Raw genomic sequence first — 20297 nt, forward strand, 5'->3', positions numbered from 1 at the left:
GTGTTGGATGTGTGTTGATGTCCTTGCTTTGGTCGGAAATGACTTTGAGAAGCACAGCAATACTCCCAACAGTCAATATCATCCAATATCACCCCACTGGAATCAACATGGTGGTGTTGTTATTGGCAGAAATGTGTTGCTGCTCCAGTTTTTCTGCGCAGCGACATTTTTTTTGGCACCAACTCGTTTCCCATTAGGGAAGTGCTGGATGATGGCTGATGATACAGATTTACTGCAAGAAAGGCTGAGCCGGGGGCTGAGCTTCGGTTCGTTGGGTTTAAGGGTGTGTTTTTTTTGTGTGCGTGTGTGCGTGTGTTTGCTGGATTACGATGTGTGTCTATCTTTATCCTGTGCCGTCGTCCCACTTTTGCAATGTTTGTTTAACAAAACGATCAAAATGAACAAATATTGCAGGCGTCGTATGCACGAGGTATCATTATTACGCTGTATTGTCTTGTATTTTTTCTTGTATCCTTCTTCATCTCCTTGCCACCTACCCCCCACCCCAATCCCTCGCTTGTGTGACTGACTTTGATGAGGTAGCGTGTGGGGAGAGCTAATGACAGGCGTGAGCAGGGCTGAAATGTCAGACCAAATGTTAAGTCAACATGATCATGAGCCTGACCCATGTTAATGAATTATGAATACAGCCCACCTGAATAGGAATTTGTGAAAGTGAACAGAAGGAGCTTATCAAACTACTTTTCTTTGGATGCATTTATCCCAGCAGACCGATGAGTTGCAGCTCTGAAATGTATAAAAAAGTATAGAAATGGCACTTAGAGATAGCAGAGCGGTTGGATCCACTCTTTGTGGAGCTTCGTGTGTCCCCCCACTGACCTTAGATTAAATCCTACCAGAGCTTTATTCCCTGTGCCCCCTCCTACCTTGTTGCCCACCCTCTGTTTCCACCACAGTGTGAAGTGGAGTGGACTTCCCACTCTCCTCCAGCCATCCATCCATGCTTTTAATATCCTCCTGATATTAAAAACAATCTGAAGTGCATGCACAAACTGTCGCTTTCTAGCTGTTACCCAGCTCCAAATAAGCATGCGTGACACAGAATTCAATGCAGTATGGCAAAGGCGCGGTGATTTCAAAGTGGTTACCAGGTTGTGGAGCAACAGCATGGTTAAAGTGCAGTCTAAAAATCAAACTGACACCCACATGCGGTGGCCACCTGGGTAATCCTGGCTGACCTTTGCCTTATGTGTGACTCTGCATAAATGACGTGGCCTCCTAATGAACTCATCAAAACCCCTGCTGTACTCTGTGCCCAACCTGCTGCTGAGCGCCTCCACAGCGAGCTTCACAGCAAAAGCTGAAACTAGAAAACCAAAGAATGATGCGGAAAATTTAATAAAAGCATCCTTCTTTGAAGCTGATCAATAACCATTAAACAGGTCTAATCAGTCATTTACCATCAACATGAGGGCAAAAAGAGATGCCTGTAAATGTACTGTAAGTGAATTTTCCTCAATATAATTGTATTTATTAGGAGCTGCAACTGATGATGGCAGGACACTCTTTTAAATGTACCCCTGTAACCAGAAGATTTTCACTCTAAAATCATAGAAAAAGAAGCAAATCTTTACAATTGTGGAGCTGAAAAAAATATATGTTCGAGATTGCTCTGGGTAAATGACTTCAGTGGCAATCAGAATCATTTCTCTTCAATTTCACTGTTGACTAAATGGCAGTTTTACACACTACTTTTGATATTTTGTATTAAGACACACTGTTAGCATTTAATTTTCCTGTCGGCCAACATCTGATTGTGTCAGTGCTACTTATATTGTAGGCTGATTTTGAGGTTTTCGAATAACAGTTACTATATTTCCATTATTGATTATTCAGTTAAGAGCTTGGTCCATAAAAATGTCAACAACAAACAAACAAGGGGGGAGGGGGTTAAAAATGCGACTCACATGTTCTGAGAGTGAATGCTCATATTAGAAGAGCAATAAAGACGTTAGAGCAATAAAACAAACAGAAAAAAAAGATGCAGATATTTCAGAAGCTTGATTAAATGTTCACAATGTTTGCTTTGAAAATGACTTGTGATTAATATTCTGGTTGACTAAGTTATTGTCTCAGTGCTGTTCTGAGTATTGCTTACTTTCTGGCAGGGCTGCAACAAGTTATCATTGCCTCTGTCAATAAATCCTTTCCTTATTTTTTTTATTAACAAGTAAATAGTTTAGTGTCCCGTGTGCCAAAAAATGGTAAAATGTCTGTAGCAAGTACTCAGAGTCAGGCTTGTTATATGTTAAACCTGCCGAGTACCTTTACTGTACTCAGCAGTGTCTGAAAGAGGTTAATATGGCTCTACTACATTCTGCTGTCCATCTATCTGCCCATCAGTTCTATTTGATGTGTTCAATGCTCCATTGAAAAGAATAGACAAAGAGACTTGGTTGAAAGGCATGGACAGTATAGAGGAGATTTGATAACTCATTGAAAGGCATCTTTTAGGCAGCAGGTTCTTAGCGGCTGTGCGGTGAAAGGCCTGCTGGGAGGTCTGACTGTATTAGTGGAGGTAGAGGCTCTTGTGTTCTGCTCAACTGGAAAACCGCAGGACAAAGGCCCGCACTGCCTAATCCCTGCTCGGCTGCAAAACAAAAGAGAAAGCTGCTGCTTTATCAAAACTACAAGGCATTCTGTGTGTCCGTGTTCGTGTGTGTGTGCAGGACGTGTGCATGTTGGTGTGTGTGATTTTGTTCTTTTTTTTCCGTTTTTTTTTTTTTTGCAGCTGTGTTCATACTGTGCCAAGAAAATGATTTATTCAATATTTGATGAAGTGGCAGCCAAGCTGTTAAAACCAGTGTTGAGATGTGTTGTTCAGAACTCCACTTTCTTTTGCCTTCTTGCTTCCTCTCAGTGATTTCTAAACATGTAAATCACCTTCAGTCAGTGGGAAATAGATCTGTCAGAACTGCTTTTGCTCACTGCAAAGCAATGTGTTGTAGCTGGTGATGGATTTGATCCACTTACATGTTTGTGCTCTTCACAGCGAGGAGGTGTATTTATGTGTTGTAAGGGTGTTTTAGAAAGCATCTACAATTATGTCATGTTATTATTTTTTAAAATGATGATAAAGGTGTGTTTTGATGCATATTTGCAACACAGTCATCACATCTGCACCGTAAAGTATTGTATTGATCAGGTGGCACCGTATGAAAACTGATGCCAGATCGAGGATGTCCAGGCCAAACACCAGGGTGTGTGACTGTGTGCTGAGAGAGGCTGTAGGTGGTGGGTGGGAGCAGGGTGAGGACACTCCTATTGTCTTCGCTGTCACGGCTGGGTGACCCCAGAGCCCCTTGGAGCCCCTCAGAGGCCTCAAAGGCCCCAGAGGCCAGGCAGAAGCAATGAGTCCGTAGGCCCCCAGGCCGTGAGAACCCCGGCCTTGGTCAATGAGCGCTGAGAGTCTGGGGACCCCGGGAGCAACTTGCTGGGCCATCTGGAGCAGAGAGCAGAGACCCTGACACACGGCTGTCACCCGAGGGAGACACGCAGAGATGTGGACATAGACAATGTCTTCAGCCGTGTTTCTGCCTCCACTTCTGTCACACACACACACTCACTTTCACTCACATGTAAGAATGGAGGTTGGTGGTGAATCAGACAGAAGATGATGGTGAGAAAATTCCCAAGGATTTTACCAGGAGAAAAACTGGATTGCTACTCCCCCCACCCACCCACACACACACACACACACACACACAAAGCTTTTGCTCTTTGATGAGGCAGAAAAGTTTGAAAACAGAAGTAGGCCCAATGAATAAATGATAAGCATGTGCTTTTAATGTCAGAGAAGACTAGTTGTAAACACATTATTGTCATGTATGCTGGTATAATAAACAGTTGTCATGCTGACATTATGATCAGTCTGCCTGATGAAAGTCCAACAGTCTTTTTGCTCTGATTTTGGTCTCTACCGTCTCCTGAGGAAAATAGCAAGACTCTTCAGGGGCCTAATTCTCGACTTTGTTCAGAAGCAAAAGGCTGCCAGGGGCGAGCAGATAGTGTACAGTTGTTTTTAGTTGCTATTTTTTACTGAATACAGCTGGCTTCTGCAGATGAAAACGATTCTCTAGGAGCCCAACAGCTAAAGAAAGAGCGGAATCTCACTGTGAAGCGCCATAAAAACCAGGAAGAGCTGCAGATTCAGCTCATAATTCCCCCATAGGCTATATTATGAGCAGCCCCTTCTATGTTTTCAGAAATGGTTATTAGAAAAATAGCATCAGATGTTTTCTGTGTGGAGCAGAAAACATTCAGATTAATATGTGAAACAAATAGAATGTGGCATAATTTTATCACTGTTTTCCACTGTTTGAGATTCGCCTGATGTGTTTTCAGTTATGCCATCTCATTGCGCTTCCTTCTTCTGCAATATTTTAATGACATCCTACTGGAAGAAAAAGCACCCAGCTGTTTATTTTTCATGCATCCAACTCCATTTTTCCACACAAAAAAAAAGGGCAGTGAGTGGAAACATACGCTAGTTTGAATTTTCTTCTTTCAGTTTTCTGTCTTCATTTGGATGGAAATGGAGACATTTGCCTTAAAAGAAAGAGCTTTTTACACGTTGTGGGCAGATATGAAATGAACCGCACTGTCTGGTGTTTGTTCTAAAACCATAAGAGATCCAGTCTAAATTTAACTGAGTCCCTGTCTCACTCCAATTGTCTGTCTTCCTGTCTGATTCCGTCTGTCTTTTCTCTCTTCATCTCTCTTCTTTGCTTGCAGGCACATACACACACACACTCTTCTCTACATACATGCATGCACGCACGCACGCACACACACACACACACACACACACCCTTGCAGACAACTCTGAAGTGAAAACATAGTAGCTGTGGCTGCATAATAGTGCTAGCTACCATTTGAGTGGTGAGTGGTAGTCTTTTCCAGCTGAGCAGATTAGCATAGATCTCCCACGCAGACAGAGTTGACCTTCACTCTGGCAAACACTTGTCAAAATGCCAGCGATAATTACCTGCTCTCTTCGCAAACAGCACAATGGTTTATCCACCTGCATCTCAGGCGTGCAGGACGGATGTGTAGTGCTATAGCCGCCTGTTTTCTTGGTCATACGCTGCTAGTAAAGGTAATATAAGCCGCAGGGATTCCAGTGCGACACGTTTGTGTATCTGGTCTCTGCTTGATATTGTAATATTTACCATTCAGAAGTCAGCAAGCCACCAGAGGCTAAAGAAATAAGTGTGAATTAAATTTTCTGAATGTTTCCACCACTTTGGTATGCTCGTGTCCGGGCACACACGGCTGCAATGAAATTAGTTTTGTCAGCATGGGTTTCCACTATCAAGAAATACGTCAAGAAAAGCTGTTTTTTTTTTTTTTTGTTTGTTTTTTTGCTTGACAGCATCCATGTCGGATGTCTGATTGTCTGTGTGTTCATGCCTTAACATCTGTATCAATGAGCGTAGAGGTCAGAAAACAACCTGATTCCTCTCTTCCCCCACCCTACCCTCTTCTTCCCTCTTTCCCTCCCTCCCTCCCTCCTTGGGCACTCTCTTCTCTCCTCCTCATGACTGGCTGCCCTCTCTGGTTGAGTGCTTGAATGTGCTCAGTTCGGTGATCAAAGTCTTCCTCAGTCTCTTCTCCTGCATTGCCCCTGGCTCTGTGCATGTGTGTGTGAGAAAGTGTGTGTGTGTGTGTGTGTGTGTGTGTGTGTGTGTGTGTGTGTGTGTGTGTCATTCAGCTACAAGCCCAGCTCTCAGTCGTCTAAACCGTCACTCTCGCTATCTTCTTTCAGTCTCAGTAGTACCTTTCCAGGCTCCCTTGCATCATCTCCCTGTCTACTAGAGGGCACACACACACATATACACACACACACACATACAAACATAAATCTACAGTGATGCTCATTCGATATGGCATATCTCACTTTTCTGTCTTAACGTTTATGCATTGTTGATCTCTGAAACGGCCGCTGTCTGTTGCAGTAGGTAAACCGAAATTTATTCACTCCACACAGCGCTTGTGTGTGCGCATGTGTGTCTGCTAGCTTCAGGGTGCTAGATAACCAGAGTTGTGTGACTCACAGTAAGCTGCTAAATATTTTTGTTTTGTTTTAGTGGAAACTTTCTTTCTCTACGAGGGTGTTAAATGTCTTTTTAATTCCAAGGTCATGATGCTTTATCCTCTTTTTTTTTTTTCTTATTTTCCTGCTGCCTCAAGTGCCTCCAGTAACAAAAAAAAAAAAAAAAAAAACGAAATCTCAAATTGTCAAAGACAGCTTTTACAAATGCTCTGTCAGGGCATTCTGGTGTCTGTAAATCGGTTTGAAACATCTAGTTTTTATCCATGTCCCTGGTCCACAGAGTGAGCTTTCATCATCACTGACTTTTGTGCTCTTCTCATACAAAAAAGGTGTCATGTAGAAACATTTTCTGTTGTGTTGAGGACCTGAGAGTGTTCCAGCCAATGAATCGGGCCGAGTCTTACACTTGCCTTTATCCTGTTTATCCTTGTCAGTCGTTCTCCTGTCCTTTCTGCATGCTCTCCCTCTCTTAGTTATTCTTCTCTCCTTTGCCTCGGCATTATCCCTGCACCTTTAGGGTAGGGTCAGGGCTGTGCTGCTCCTGTAAACATATTTACTGTGTCAACATTGCTGTTGCGAAGCAGCTGAAGACAGTAACAGGTGCCTGTCAACAGCCGGCCTGATCTCCAGTGCATTAAAGGATCTTTGCTGTAGACGAGGATTAGTGTCGCCTAGCATTGTTTGTTTGCTAATTCCATCTCCAAGGTATTTGTGGAAAATAGGCATGAATAATTGAAAGCGATTTCTAGTGGACGAAACGAAGCTATCAGCGAATGGAGGGAGATTAATGAGTAGGGGGTGAAACACAACGCAAATTGGAACGACGGAGCAACCTTTCTCAGACACCCGCAGAGACCCCGAGTTTGTAAACAAAAATTGAATATGCATTGTTTCAGTGGTGGGAAGCAAAGCTTTGAATTGGGAAATGGACATGGATCAAGAAAGAGATACAGCGATATGCTTAAATGTGAAATGTGTCAAGGCATGACATTGAGGCATTAAGGCGCATTATCAGCACTTAGCATTTTTAGACGGAATCAACATATTGTCTGTCTTAAAGTATGAATGGACAAAAATCCAACTGATCTAAACCCATAAGCAATACCTTTCATTCGTATGTGTTTGTATTTGTTTCTGGAAAGTGACAGTTTTACTTTAAACTGACAGTCGTTAGTCTTGAAAAATATCAATCCACACAAATCTATATAAACCAGACAAAAAACAAACAAAACATATTTCATCTTTCTGCTTTGGCCTACCTTTGTCTTTTATATGCTATAATGCAGTAACAAACTGCTTGATATGTGACCCTCACATAACAAGAAGGCAATATATATACACCATTAAACAACATACATTTGCTCAACACAGATTAATGGATGGATGGATGGATGGATGGTGTTTTTTTATATAAAAATAAGGACAAATTATTACAATTATTTCAAACTAAATCTCATCACTGTCAAGGTGCTGAAAGGATTAAATAAATTAGGATAACATCAACTTACATCACTAATGCATCCACCATCTTGGTTAACAGGAAGAAACCTCCAGCAGAACCAGGCTCAATGAGGGGCAGTCATCTGCTACTGGTTAGGGGAGGAAGACAGGATAAAACACAAGCCATGGAAGACAGTCAGAGATTAATAATAACTCATGATTAAATGCAGAGTGGTGTATAAACACACAGAGAGTGAAAAGAGGTGAATGAAAAAGAAACACTCAGTGCATCATGGGAACCAGGCTAAAAAGGTGGAGTTGCATAGACTCCTGGATGATTAACCCTAATCTCTTGCCATCTATAACACTGCCCTGTATCAAAAAATAAAATTTCTGCTGTTTTCCTGAAAATAATTAATATTACTTGATTCAATGATGCTAAGTTAAAAACACCAATAAAAATATTCAGTCACATACAGTTTTGTCACAAAATGCAAATCCATTTTTTTCACATATAGTCTATTGTGTTCATTGTATTTCAGCATCTCCAACACAATTTGCATATTTTCATAGGTTTCTTTTAACTGGACAGAATGACCAATTGGCATGGATGCGAAGTAATTGCCAATATGCAGTAGGACGCATTTTAGGCTGGCTTTTGAGCTGTCCACTCTTCTGCATTGTACTCACAACCCATTGCACCATTGCAACACAATAGACAAAGTCATCATCCATTTCAAAGAATGGAATAAGATCCTTCTCATGATGCCTATAAAAAGAAAATTTGGTTCCTGGAGCCAGGAGGTTTTTCCTCACTGAGTCTAGACCCACACAACTCAGCTGCTTCCTTTGGCAGAGCCATATCGCATGCTAAATCATTTACCAGTGGCTGAGTGCATACCTGGGGGACAGATGAGCTATTAGAAGATGGATCTTCAGAGTCCTTGTCACTAGAATGTTCTGGAAACAAAACATCATCAGATTCTTTTCTCTCTCATCAACTGAGCCAGTAAAAATGGGAGGTGGTATTTCTTCTGAATGTGGTAGGGGGTCTCATTGTTGATGGCAAGTTAGGTAACTGAGAGGTGATTTAGTTTTGGAACTGTATCTAGAAATATCAACTAAACAGAAGAAGCAATAAACAAATTAATTTTCTGACTTCATCTGTACCATTAGAATACCAAAACTCCAGACTTTTTCTCTTTCCCATGTCCATTCCCAGAGGTTTTCAACACACACCCAGCAAACTGAATGAGGTGCCCGTGCCTTGCCTTGGTCACCCAAATTCTTATCAAAATAAACAAAGTATACCCTTTTCATAAAATCTGTGATGTTTTGATGCTGTTTATATGTCTGGATCATGCTTACAGTCGCCACTTGTGAAAAAATGTTATAGAACAATATTATTTTTGAAATTGGCAGCCCACAATTAAGATAAGATAGATAAGATAGTGTTTATTTGTCACATGCACAGTTATACACAGTACAATGCACAGTGAAATGTATTTTGTACCTGCAACCATATATACACACACATATAAATAAGAAGAATAAAAATTAAAAAAAGTAATTCACACTATACACTATACTCTATATACTATACACTATACACTCTTTTATAAATTATAATATTTACATTGTGCAATAATGGTCCAGTTAGGGCTCAGAGTTGAGCAGACGGATGGCTTGTGGGTAAAAACTCTTCTTCAACCTTTCAGTCTTAGCCCTCAGGCAGCGGTAACGCCGGCCTGATGGGAGCAGGGAGAAGAGAGAGTGTCCGGGGTGGCTGGGCTGTTTTAGGATCTTCATGGCCCTCAGCCTGCACTGCTTGGTGTAAATGTCCTGCAGGTTGGGGAGGGTGGTTCTGATGGTCCGTTCAGCTGAACGAACCACCCTTTTTAGGGCCATGAAGTCCTGCTTGGTGCAGTTTCCCATCCAGGTGGTGATGCTCCCACGCATGATGCTCTCGATGGTGCAGGTGTAAAAGTTCCTGAGCACCTTGAGTGGGAGCTTGAAGTCTCTCAGCCGCCTGAGGAGGTAGAGACGCTGTCTGGCCTTCTTCACAGTGATGTTTATGTGATGAGTCCAGGACAGGTCCTGTGAGATGGTCACTCCCAGGTATTTGAAAGTGTCCACTCTTTCCACCTCAGCACCACTGATGACAAGTGGATGGTAGTCCCTCTGCTGCTTCCTGCTGAAGTCCACGATCAGTTCCTTCGTTTTGCTGATGTTGAGCAAGAGGTGGTTCTCCTGGCACCAGTTCTCCAGGCGGGAGACCTCTCTCCTGTAGGCTGTCTCCTCATTGTGAGAGATTAGTCCCACAACAGCAGTGTCGTCAGCAAACTTGATGATGACGTTGGACTCTGACGTGGCCTCGCAGTCATGGGTGTACAGTGAGTACAGCAGAGGGCTGAGCACACAGCCTTGGGGGGATCCAGTGTTGAGGGTGAGGGAGGATGAGGTGAGGTGACCCACTCGTACCACCTGTGGTCTGCTGGTCAGGAAGCTGTGAACCCACCTGCACAGGAATGGGCCCAGGCCCAGGTCCAGCAGCTTAGAGACCAGCCTGGAGGGAACTATGGTGTTGAATGCTGAGCTGTAATCTACAAACAGCACTCTCACATAGTTCCCCTTACCAGTGTCTATGTGTGAAAGGGTCTTGTGGAGGAGGAAGGATATGGCGTCATCTGTGGATCTGTCTGGCCGGTATGCAAACTGTAGTGGGTCGAGGGTGGTGGGCAGTGAGGAGGTGATGAATGTCTTGATGAGTCTCTCAAAACACTTCATCACCACAGAGGTGAGTGCTATGGGCCTGAAGTCATTGGGGCTGCTGGGGTGTGGTTTCTTTGGGACAGGGACTATGATGGACTTTTTAAAGCAGGTGGGAATCACACACAGTTTCAGTGAGAGGTTGAATATCAGTGTAAACACAGGTGCCAGCTGGTCAGCGCAGGTCTTAAGGACACGTCCACTAATACCGTCTGGTCCAGCCGCTTTCCTGGTGTTTACACGTCTAAACGCCCTCCTCACGTCGCGCTCCGTCACAGTGAGTGTCTCCGCCCCTCCGGCCGGGAGCGCAGCGGGCTGTCGGCTTCCCGACTCAAAGCGCGCAAAGAAGATGTTGAGTTCATCAGCCAGAGAAGCGTCGGCACTCACCGGGTGTGTGTGTGGTGCTTTGTAGTCCGTGATGGTGCGTAGTCCCTGCCACAGTCCCCTGGAGTCAGACTGTTGTAGTTGCTGTTCCAGTCTGCGGCCGTAGCGATGTTTAGCCTCTTTCACCGCTCTGCGGACGTTGTATGATGCAACCTTGTAGTCCTCCATGTTCCCAGAGGCGAGGCCGGAGTTGTAGGCAACGGTGCGGGACCTCAGGGCGTCGCGGACAGATTTATCCACCCACGGCTTCTGGTTGGGAAAAGTCCTGATGGTCCTCCTAAGTGAAGTGTCTTCAACAACTTTCCCAATAAATCCCACAACAGTTTCCGTAAACTCCTCGATGTCTCCGCCCGCGCTGCTGCGAAACATGTCCCAGTCGGTTGAATCCAACGCACCCTGCAGAGCGGCCTCTGTTTGATCAGACCACCGTGTCACTTCTCTCACAGCAGGGGGTTCCTGCCTGAGCCGTTGTTTGTATTTCGGCATGAGAAGGACAGCGGTGTGGTCAGACTTCCCAAAAGGCGGAAGAGGCTTTGCTTTGTAGCCATCTTTGAATGCAGAGTAGCAGTGGTCTAGGGTCCTCTCTCCTCTGGTGGGGCAGTCGATGTGTTGAATCAATTCCGGTATCACCTTTTTCAAGTTTGCACTGTTAAAGTCCCCGGCTACGATGAGAGCCAATTAGAAAAGAGCAGGCGTTAGATTTCACGATGCAGGGTGGTGTAAGATGAATTGTAATAATTTTGGTGATCCCAAAGTTTTCCATACAGAACCAGGAAGTCAAAAACATAATTTGTGTGAAAAAATTAAAATCTGCAAACTGACCACATCATTTCCATCACTCTCAGCTATACTTAATGTTCAGTGCTAGGTAAACCTAATGGTGCATTCACACCACATGCAAAGCAAAAATTTGCCACATTGGAAATCAGCAAATTTTTGTGCCTAACAGGCAAGAGGACGAGGAAAAGTACAGCTGATAGTTGGAATCAAGTTACACAAGTTTCACAACTCACTCTTAAAAACTTTGCTCTTTTCTCCAATCCCTCTCATTTTTTCCTGTCTGTATGTAAAAGCAAAGTTTAACCATACAGCTCTAGTTGCCCTAATGTTTTTTGCACTGGTAGAAAATCCAGAGTCTGTGGGAGATTCTCAGCTGATGAATGTTCATGACACAATATGAAAGAAATTTTTTGGGGGCCTACAAGGGGTGGTGTAATGTGGTGCTATTTGTTAAAAGCCTGTTAGCAGCATTTTGAATTAATTGTAGTGTATGTATGTTATGATAACTGATGCCTGAGTAAAGTGCATTACAGTAATTAAGTCTGGAAGAAATGACAGCATGGTTGACCTTTTCTAAATCATACTCAGGAATGAGCAGATTTTTGATCTGTCTAAGCTGTAAGAAACAGGGCTGCATGACTTTAGACACCTGTGTATCAAACAAGAGGTCAGAATCAAAGATTACCCCTAAGGTGCGGGCCTCTTTGCAGACATTTTTTGATACAAAGCCCAGACTAGAAGAAAAATCAGTAATGTTGCTAGTACTGGGACAGGAAGGTGTAATAATGTTAGTTTTAGAGTCATTCAGTTTGGGAATGTTTTTTTCCAGACAAGACCTAATTTGCGAGCTAGATATTAATGCCAGGTTTTAACAGGACATAGAGTTGTGTATCATCTGCATAGCATTGGAAATCTTGCTAGAGTACCCCATAGATTGTAAATAAAACTGGACCCAAGATAGACCCCTGGGGGACACCTCAAGAGAGGAGCACAAGAATATGAGACATCGCCAGTCTTTACTGAAAAGACCTATTGGGCAGACATGAAATAAACCAATCCTGGTTCAGGCATGTCCATCTGGGAGAAGTCCCTGGGAAGACCCAGGACTTACTGGAGAGATAATGTCTCAGCCAATTTGCTGTCCCCCCATAAGAGCTGAAGGAGGTGATTGAAGAGAGGGAGGTCTGGGCATCTGAGCTTACGATGCTGCCCCTCAGACCTGGAGCTGAATAAGAAGCACAAAATGGATAGATGGATGGGGAATCTAGTTATATAAATGATTTGTGTAATTAAATTCCAAAGTTAATGCAAATGTAGTTACTATCCAACATTTTCATCTAGTTTTTAAGTAAGGTGTAACATTCATTTTGTTGCTCTGTATCTTTCCACTGCCTAGGAATGCCTTCTTTTGTCATCGTTGCAAACAACAGTGGTCAGAAGACATTTGTGTGCAGCAGCATCTAAAGTGGGATGGCTTACAAGAGGCTATCCCTACATGCACACAGGCTCTATTAATTTGCCAGTCTGTGCTCCAATTTTAGCACTGTTTGTTATTGGTCCTCTTGTTTAAATTTGCACCAAAGTCTGCATGCATAAGACAAGCTGTCATTTCAGCTGATCAATATGGTGTTTTATTTGAGTATTTGCGTGTTCCAGTTTGCAGGTTATTGCTATTAAGTGACACCAAATTTTATAATTGATCTCATTTGGATTTCAGCCAGAGTTGATGATGCAATTTTTTTATTTAACCAAGTACTTTTCCGTGATCTAATTTCCAGCTGAGCCACGCAGGATGGCTGGCAACAGCACATTTTCTCACACATGGTGGTGAACATAATAACAGAATGGCTCACTAGCTCCATGTTTTATGAACTGACAAAATGGCTTGTTTTGCCACAAAGTTGTAAAGACGATTAGCTGTCACAATCTTCTGTCTAAACAGATTGTGCCAAAGTGAAAGGGACATAATTTTCAGTGCAGTATCTTTTCCATCAGTGTTGTTCACAAACACCAGAAAAATACCACCTAAACCCAGTAGAGATGTAGAGGTTTTGCCACTACTCTATAATCTACAGGCACACAGGCAGTCTGGCCATATAGATGGTGGGTATACTTTCAGTGCTGTGGGTTTAAGCACCATGTTGAGCAGAAAATCCAGCCTCCTCTTCAGTCCTGCCACCAGCAACACTTTTATTCTCCCTTTGCTTCATCTCGACCTCTCCACCCGCATCTCTATATTCCCTCATCCCTTCATCTTCCATGCCTGCCCGCAGTAAATGCTACTCCATGAGAGAGTCCGTGTGCTGACGGCCCTAATGTCAAGAACAGCAGGTACTCATGCATTGTGTTTGTTGTACGCACAGCAGTCTGTATACTCGATGGATACCACTTTATGATTCAGCAGACACAAACAGCTACAGAAATGAGCTTCTTTCCAGCTCCCGCTATGAACCATAATTAAATAAAAGTATTTTAGTTTTTTAGTCACTCCCATCGTGCAGTTATGAATATTTGACTCAGAGAAAACTTTACTTGTAGCCTTTACAGTATGTCCCTGTTTGTCATCTAAACCAGGGGTTCTCATAGTGTGACCTTTGCCCCCCTTGGAATGCTGGGGGAAAATTTTTGAAATTACCTTAAAATATTAATGATTATATATTTATATAAAGAATGTTTTTGGTATAAAGCATATCTTATATCTCAGTTGAGTGATGGCTATCAGGTAGCAAAAGGAAAGTATTGATCAGTGTTGCGATTAAGGGTTTGGGAAGGATAGATCATGATGTTTCAATACTGCTGTCCTCTTAAAGTGGACCTATTATAATTTTCAATATTATCTGTCGTATATAAATATGGCCAAAGATTCAAAAAATGAGGTCAGTTTATGTAAAAGTAAAAAAGCAAATACTCAGGCCTCAGACTGCTTTCAGACTGTTTTTTCTGCTCTTGAATCTGAGTGATGTCATAGAGAAGATCTATTCCTATTTTGGTCATCTCAGGCACACAGGCACATCTCGCCCACCTGCTGTTCAAACCTTACTGCCACTGTGTGAAATGAACTTGCAACCTCGCTGACTTTGGTTGCTTTGAAGACAGAGACCAGGTCTGTGACTACTCGCAGTTAGTTGCTATCTTCAAAGCAACTTTGGTGCATCACAACAGCGATAAAAGGGCTATAAGACGTAGTCAGTATGCTATGAGTTTGCGATTGAATGGGGTCATGTTTGTGATAATACAGCTATTAATTGTGATAAATCAGTGAAAATCGTAATTCTGTTGTTGTCTACATCCACAGAATTTCACATTAAACAGAAATCTACACTAATAATTTATATTCAGAGTGCAGCCAGAACTTTATAGTTTTGAAATAGGAATTCAGAAATTTCTGCTAAAATAGTGACATCATTGCTGCAGGACAACAATTTAACAGCAAAAGGAAATAGGCGAAGGTCAGACTTGCCTTTACATAGGAGTATAACCAAAATACAAAGGTTGGCAACTAGCTAAGTCTCCTATTGCAAAGTGACATATCACAGATGAGTTGCACTCACCAGCACAGACTGACTCAGATTGATGGCAACATGTTAGCAATCTGTCTTAATTTATAAATTAGACGACAATTATTTGGAAACCTTAACCAATCTGTCTTGTGTGCTTGCAGAGTGATTGGAGTGAGTCTGAGTTCGACTGCAATCACTGTGAGGAGGGGCAGGTTCCCTCCCAGGAGGCGTCCTGTGTAATCTCCGTACAGTTGAAGGTAGTCACCCAGAGGTTGATCATGCAACACTCTCAACTTCTGGGCAGCTGGTCACCGCAACTACTTGCAATCAGTCTCTGACAGCAAAAAAATTTCAAAGCAATTACTGGGCAACCACCTACTTTTCCTAGTTGCAAGAAGGAAGTCATCCTGTTTTTACTCTAGTGTGACTGAACCATTAAAGGAGGGGAACTAAAACAACTTGTTTCAGACAGTGGATAAACTGAGGTGCTGCACCAAGTCCCAGCATAAGATAAATAAGCAGTATTTTCAATCTGAAAGTCAAGCACAATGACTCTAAAAGAACCCAAGAATGAAAATGAAAATGGAAATGAGACTAATAGGTAAACTTTAAGTAATTTGGATTCAAACTCATTCTTCAAGCAAACTAAAGCAATCATTTTTGCTATGATATCAACAAATAAAGAAAATAAAGAATATTCACAAATATTTGACAAATTATTTGACAATTTTTTTCTTGTTAGTTGACTTACAATGTTCAAAAAGTAAACAGTGTCTTTACTGGCAAAATATTTTGCCATCGTATACATACTCTTTTTAACTGTGAGATGGACATTAAAGATTCAGCTTCTTCATGTAATTTTCAAAAGTGCTGTCGAGCCACAAGCTCCTTCTTTAAAAACTTGTCATCACTATCAGACTTATTTGTAATATGCTAAAATAAAATAGCAAACAATGGTGCACACAGTGGCTTTACTTTTCACTGTGTTTTAATCAGTTTTTGATCACCAACATCCCCCTGGTTAGAATAATAATTTCTACATTGTGGACTATGTTTATTGCCAATAAAGCTGAACTGAAACAAATAAGTAAACTTTACCTTATTTCTTTCGTCGTTTCCTTCCTGCCTCAAAAAGGGAGGCAGGAAAAAAGGGAAAATATGACTAAGCTGACTGAAAAGACGAGTAGGTGCAAATCAAAATCTGCTAAAGAGGTAATTGGTATTGATTATTTTGTGCTACTCAACTCCAAATAAGCAATTATTTGTTTAGAAAATATCCAGAAAATGATATGTTTATCAATTATTGCATTTTTGCCATCAGTCGTTCTGACAGATTTAACCATGTCTGCTTTTCACCCTCACTCAGTGTGCCCTAAATAAGCTCTAGAAGATTCAAAACTGAATCAAGAGTGAGTTGCAAAAATGGTCCGTGTAGAATCTGAGTGTACCGAAGTAACATAAATCGTTGCTGTTGCATGTGGCTGTTAATGGACTAACCAGACTGTATATGTGTATCAAAGAGGCAGCAGATGACACTTAAAGTGCTTGAAACCACAAAGAGATGGTACAAAACAAAGGGAGATGGCCATATATATGCTGCACGACGTCGCCTTTCCAGGTGTGTGTTCACCTGTGTGTGTGTCTGTCCTTGTACAGTATATCACTGTCCGAGCTTCTGAGCATGTGTTTGTATGTGTGTGTTTGTGTGTGTGTGTGTGTGTGTTTTCTCTTAATGGTACATCCGCGCTAAATTGGCCCCTGAATGCAGTGTGCTCTGCCTGTGGTTTTGTGAGCTACAAGTGTAGAGAAACAAAGAGAGCCAGGGAGCTTCAAAGCGGGTGGGTGACATTTCGGGCTTTCCATCTTCAAAGCACTATTTGCTTTTGTAGTTCCTCTTTGAGTATAATTATATTTTTTTTTCTAAAGGATTACAGCTGTCTGAAAACATAGAGTAGTATTTGAGGGCCATTTCATAACATTTTCAATAGAGGATGCACAATGAGCTGTCTGTTTTTGTATTATTATTTTTAAATATATCTGCTCCACTATTATTTGTTATTATGCATAATTTAAGGCAACTTTTTATGTAGCGTATAGTACACTATATCACTGTGTTATTCCTCATTGGCAGTTATTGGCAGTGAATTGATCATTGACCCATTGAGCCCCCTTGGTGAGTGTCTCCAGATGGGGGAGACGTGAAATAAACCCTGTCCCCTCATTTTCATTCACCTCTCTATCTCTTGTCTCTTTCTTCCACCCACCTCATCCAAGTGCCTCTCTATAATTCATGTTCAGGTGCAGCACCAGCTTTCTTTGGCAGGGGGCTTGAAAGGGGAAAAAAAAACAAAAAAAAACAGATGTTCAGTTTTCACTTCCTTTGTGCATCTCTTTATATGTGTTTGTGTGTCCATGGGCCACTTTTGCCCCCTTTTACCTGTAATGCAGATTGTGGGGTCCCTGTAGTTCAGCAGCAGCAGTAATTAAAGCAAGTCACGGCCATGACTAACCATTGGTTGCAGCTTCGTGTTGATGTGGATGTTTCGGTTTGCATATGGTCAGAGTGAAGTGTTTATAGTTGCTGTTGAGTGCAGCATCTTAAATAGGAAAAAAGAAATAAACCTTTACCCAGAATTGATTTAGAAAATTGAAAAAAAAATCAGTAAATAATGAACCATTCTGATGTTATTTTCTTTTCTGGTGATGTTGGTTGCAAAGAGCCAGATATTTCAGTCCTGCAGTCATCATGAGAAGCGTGAGAAGCATGAATGCCGAGACCTGCCCACGGCACAGCTGTATTTACATGCAGTTTCTGTTCAGCTTGTCATACAAAACACATGAGCCCCACACTGATGGCAGAGTTGTGGGAGCGAGTGAACTCTGCAGGTGGATATCTATATTGCAAACTGACGTGTAGTGTGTAATGAAAAGTTGGGGGCTGGAAAGATCCTGGACTGGGCTAAGATAATGACATGCTGCATGTTTATGATAAAAAATCATTTACTTTGGTTCCAGTTGTAAAAGCTGAGTGCAATTTTCTTGGTGCTACTTTATTCCCTGATTAGTGCTTAAAGAAGACTGAGTTTGAGACAGAGTACATTCTGGACAAATTGTCAGTCCAGTCTGTCAGGGCTAACACAGAATGAGACAAACAAGCATTCTCAACTGCATCCACCTACGGCCACCTAAAATCACCAGTTAACTTAACATGCATGTTTTTGTACTGTAGAAGGAAATTAAAGAACTTGGAGAGAACCCATGCAGGCACACTGAGAACATGCAAACTCCCACAGAAAGGCCCCAGGCCAGGTTCTAACCCAGATCCTGCTTGCTGTGAGGCGACAGTTCTAACCATGCACCACCACTGCCATGCTGCACAGAAACTGAAGAGTGTAGGGAAAATATTTGCATGAATTTCCATTTTTGTGTAAAAAAAACAAATGTACCAGGTTCTTTTTTTTTTTTTTTTTTTGGCAATTGAAACAATGATCTTTCCAAACATCCAAATAATGCATCAGTGTGCAGACAGCTGGTTAAGGCACTGTAAAACAGCAAGTTTTCATAGTTTAGTGATTAAGGGACTAGAATTAGCTAAGTAAAATGTGTGAGTTGTCATATCAGATTTTAAGTATTTATACAAAACATATAAACTTTTGAAATGTTTTCTCATCTACTTTAATGGGATTAAAACCCAGAAAAGCCGTTTTAAAATCTTTGGTCCTGAGATTCATGTGGATGTTACTGTGATATGTACGCATTTACATGTCAAAGGTCCCAGTACTCTCCAATGGCAGTGACAATGAAACCTACCACAACTCACAGCTGCTCAGAACTGGTTGAAGAAACATGACAAAGAATCCAGAATCTACAAACTGTCCATCCCACTGCACAACCAAAGGATCCACAGGACACCCCAAGAGGTCCCATACCTCAATAGTGCCTAGTTCTTCTGGCAGCATGATGAAGACCTACACAATATGTGGTCGCTGGTTTTAATGGTTTGGCAAATTGGTCTATAGTAATGACAAATTCACTAGTAATGTTTTCATATCTGGAAATATCTTCATTGAAATTATCAGGTAAAATTCTCATGAATGTATGCGACCTATTTAAACTAGGTTTTGTTTTGTAACAAGCAATATTTTATACACTGGTTATGGGTCTATGGGAGAACTATTTAAAAAAGGAAACATTGTCGTTCAACTATATTAAAGTTTGTTAACCATTAATTAGTGGCTTGCTGCTTAAATGCAAAATCTGTGATGCTAAAATAAAGTATTCACTAATGCCACCTCTTTAAACGGCACACCAGAGTGTATGGCACATTCTTCTAATTACATTCAGTGATTACATTTCAGTGCATGATATGCCATAGGTAAGTCATAGTTAAGTCTAAGCAGCTGCAGCACTTTAGGTTAAGCTTTAATGAAGGACACACTACTTCCTGTACTGGGCCCAAAGTCTGCCGGGTGAAATTACAGTGAAAGAAGGAATTATTTTATCAATATCAGGTGAAAAAAATATTTAGTTAAAAATTCACAGAGTGCACCCTGTGAGCCTGAACTGGATAAGTGGTTATGAAGATGGATGGATCCATTTTTCCTGGAGGATTCTCCATATTGCTCTTACAGCACTTACACAGTACTTCCATGAATAAATAAGGAAGTGTTGTAAAAGAGACAAGTTAACATGCCAAGGCTAACTGACAAGGAAATTATTAGCAGAGGTTTTAGTGTTACCAATCCAAGTTTTCACACTATCATTAGCTTTACTGGGATGAGGGAAAACTCTTTTGTTTTTATTTTATCTCTAGCAACAGGATACATACCAGAGGCACTTTGAAAAATGGTTTTCAAAGTGGCTGTAATTAAATCATTGCTTTAAAAGCTTTTTTTTGATCCAGCTATCTTAGCTAATTATAGACAAATCTCCAACCTTCCTCTTATTTAAAAAATAATTGAAATCATTTCTGTGTTTGTCCTATTAGATTATTTAATACTGCTGATCACAATATTTTATTACAGAAATCAGAATGTGCTGTTAGTGTTATATGAATTGCAGTTATTTGAATCATTTCTATCTAATAGATTTGTGCATGTAAATAGGGAGTCTTCTTCACAAATGAAAGTTAGTCATGGAGTTCCACAGGGTTCTGTTCTGGGAACAATATTATTTACATTATACATGCTTCTCTTAGGCAGTATTACTAAAAATACTACGGACATTTTAATTGCTTTGCAGATGATACCCTGCTTTATTCAGCCAAAACTGAGGTTATTATATTTGGCCCATCTTAGAAGCATGGTGTCTAACTAGATACTTACTGTGGATGCCATTACCTTGGCCTC

The 20297-nt window shown here is 41.4% G+C and overlaps 1 protein-coding gene across 2 annotated transcripts in view; it reads left to right on the forward strand.

Annotated features, from left to right (window-relative positions):
* Positions 1-20297, forward strand: part of ptprn2 (protein tyrosine phosphatase receptor type N2) — a 171711-nt gene that overhangs the window by 71215 nt on the left and 80199 nt on the right. The window lies entirely within an intron of this gene.

This window comes from Archocentrus centrarchus, chromosome 20 (assembly GCF_007364275.1).
Source record: "Archocentrus centrarchus isolate MPI-CPG fArcCen1 chromosome 20, fArcCen1, whole genome shotgun sequence".
In the NCBI taxonomy this organism is placed as follows: domain Eukaryota; kingdom Metazoa; phylum Chordata; class Actinopteri; order Cichliformes; family Cichlidae; genus Archocentrus; species Archocentrus centrarchus.